The sequence below is a fragment of the Molothrus aeneus genome, chromosome 1 (genome assembly GCF_037042795.1).
Source record: "Molothrus aeneus isolate 106 chromosome 1, BPBGC_Maene_1.0, whole genome shotgun sequence".
NCBI classification, from domain to species: Eukaryota; Metazoa; Chordata; class Aves; order Passeriformes; family Icteridae; genus Molothrus; species Molothrus aeneus.
In genome coordinates, this window is record NC_089646.1 from 42743473 (window position 1) to 42746962 (window position 3490).

Below are 3490 nucleotides of genomic sequence, written 5' to 3' on the forward strand. Positions count from 1 at the left end.
GTGGCTGTAATAAGGGATTATTGCCAATTTCTTTGGCTGTGCACACAGAGCTTGGCACTCAGGTAGAAAATTTTGTGTGTCCAAAACCCCACAGTTGGGTGAACACGAATGCCAGGGTGCAAAGCCCTCACTGAGCAATGACCAGAGGTTTCAGGGATGCTCATCCCCAGATGAAGATTTCCTTGGAGGCCCTGTGAGGCTCTGCCATGCAAGCTAACCAAGCAGATCAGTGTCACAATGCTAACCCCAGCCCAGGGTGCTTTGCCCAAATTCCCCACGCCAAACAGCTCAGCTCCACATCTGCAAGGCAGAGAGAGGGACCCTTCTTGGTCCCTTTCACAGAGAGGTTGTGGTGCTGATTGCATTAAAGACTCCAGCACACCCCAAGTGCTCAGGGAGCCATGCGACTACCACGGGCTGGGAGAAATATAAAATACTATAATTTAAAGGCCCTTGTCTTTCAGTTGCTAATGGCTTAATTAAACAATAACATTTAACAGATGTGCTTTTTCTCCTCCAGTAATTCACTCCATCTGTGTCAACATAACTAGGCCCAAATTAGTGCATCAAAATGTAGATGTTAATGCCTTATTTCAGTTTTTATGTATCAATGTGCATTTACATACATATTGTTTCATCTTGTGATGAGATGATTGCCTCCTTAGAAGGAGATATTGCACACTATGGAGTTTAAAGAGCCTCTCTTAGTTCATAGAGTAAGAACAAAAAAAGCAAAAATCCAAAGACAAATGCTATACGGATACTTTGAAATTAAAAGAAAATTAGGCACATGTTATATTAGGGGTGTTACATATTGAACTGCAGGATAACTGTGGCTCTGTGCTCTTTGGGATAGTGAATATTTTGTGACCCTTTGTTTCTGAAGCAGTTTCTCTCCTAACTTCACATGATGGGAAAAAGAAGCATGCCCTGTTGCATGTGAAAGCAGATAACCATCTGAATTCCTGGAGGATGTGCTGGGGGAGTGGATAACGTAGATATATCCGTGGAGAGATTTGTTGCTTCATGAAATAGCTTTAATAGCATGAGAGATGAACGTAGCTCACTTGATCCTTATTACTCTTACTTTAAACCACCCTTCCCTGTGGTAAGTGCTTTCTCCAAAGTGCAGGGGGTGGTTGCAGACCGTGCAAACCTCCCGTGCCATGGGCGCTGTGTGTGGAGGTGGTCAGGCTGCTGGGGCAGCACGGATAAAGGAGGTGAGGATCCCTGCTGGCTCCGTGCTGCCCTGCATCCCAACAGGCACATGCGGAGCTCCCAGCCCGGGCACGGCACGGCACGGCACGGCACGGGAGGGGATGCTGCAGGGCAGGGCTTGCGACCTCCTGCAGGGGCGTGTGACAGGTCCCACCGCCAGGTCCTCCCAGCCACGCTGTCCCCCGGGAAGTCCGCAGGCTGTCCCAGAGCCAGCTGGGAGTACTGCAGGGCTGAGGAGCAGGCACAGCGTGTTCCCGGCTGCTCCTGAGACCGGTCGTACAAGCCGTGCGAACTCCTCAGCCTAATCCATCCGGGTGATGCCTAGGCAAGAACACTCTCGGGTCCTGATCCTTTGTTTCCTTACAGTCTGAACTGCTTCTTTTTAATACCTCTCCTATGAATTCTTATGAACTGACTAGGTTACTTGACTTTCCCCTAATTTAATTTGGATTAATTTAATTTTAATCAGTCTGTCTTCTCAGCATCCTATTAACCTTCCAATGAACCCTTCCTATAAGGGGATTGGTGAAGGAGGCAAGTCTACATCTGTTAAAATACTAGCTTGCTGTTTGGGCTGCAAATCATTAGATATCAGAAAAGGTTTTTTTGGCACAGCACATGGTCAGAGGGGATGGTGATTGATGATCCAACCTTATCCTCACTGAAGACCCCAGCAAAACCAATGTAGCAGATCCCCAGATCTGCTTGGCCCAGTTTATCCTGGCAGTAATATGGAAAGCATCTAAGACTATAAGCCCCTGGATTCAGAGCACCAGACTTGGTGGTTCTGCCCTTGCCATTCTGAATCCAAGGGGACATTGCAGGCCCAGAGACACAGGTGGTCTCCAGTAGATATAAGATGTATAACAAGATTAGAGTTGTATCTGCCTGGCTTTTTCTCCTGTTATACTGCCCAGTTTGCCATCTGCTTAAAAATTCATTAGACTCCTAACTAAAATCAATTCCATATATATACACACAATAAATTGTCCTCAGTGTTAACACCTGCCCAGATAAATTTTGCTGACAATCAACCATGAAATAGTCACAGCTTTTTCTCAAAAAAGGAGAGCTGAACTGTGCCAAGGTGGCAGCAGAACTCTCATCTGAGCCACCTCCAAATTTAATATTTTTTTTAAATTAAGGCAGGTAGGTAATAAGGAAGTTTAGCTAAGAAAAGTCTGGGGAGAATGCGATTGTTTTGTATTTTTTGTGATCAGTGGGCAATTCCTCACCCATCATCAGGAAGAAAAACTGGGGGTCCTCAGCATCACAGAAGTCAATTATTGCAGCCTTTGCCACAATTTGACATGGGAAAAATCCCCAGCGACTGCATCCAAATTTTGCCTGCTCAGGACTGACGTGTTGGTCACATAAGTTATTCAGAATCTATTTCATCTTGTTAAAAATAGGTACCTAATGAACCTGTCCATCAGCTATTAAAAGAATAGATATTTCTGAAAACCAGTGGGGCTCTGCCAGTGTTCTCTGGAAAACTTGTGTGCCATGTGGCTTACGTAAATTTGCATTCAGCCTTGCCAGGATTTCTCTCTGGAATAAGCAGCTGATGCATTTGCCACCAGGGCTGTTACACAGCCATGAATAAGAGGAAAAGGGCTTTGGATTATCACAAATAGGATGGAGAGTCCTTTGTGAAACATCCCTTTTACTAGGATGCAGTCTGCAATCTGAAATGGGGCATGGAGAGATGGGTGTCTGATACCTGACAGTGCTATGGCTCCGTGCATTGAGCTGTGGAGGCCTCAGCACAGGGTCCAGGAGATGAGGACTTGTCCCCATGGGGCTCTGTATGGGGTCCTCAGCCCGAGCCATCAGCTCAGCAGGACCACAGCACCAGGATGCACCATGTGATGAAGAGAGTGGCTGTGTGAGATCTGCCAGGCTTGTCCCACGCACACATTAAAGCCAGGGCTCAAACACCCAGCTGCAGGCACCTGCCTGAACCACAGGGCCAGCCTTAATCTCAAGAGCAAAGTCTCCCTCTGCTCACTAAGGACAGTCAGCTCAGATCCTGCTGACACCCGGGGCTCTGACAGATGGGCTCTGGTGGCATCAGCGCTGGGGCCGGGGGTGTCACAACCCTCTCGTTTCCCCATGCCAGGGTACTCCCAAGCTTGACCAGGCAATGTGCAAGGGCAGTCCTTAACCCACTGCCAGGAATGCTGGCAAAACATGCAGCTCATTTCATCCCCCGTGCAGTCACTCTGGGCTCTAGCAGTATTTTGCCCACAAGTGGGCATTTTCAGGACAG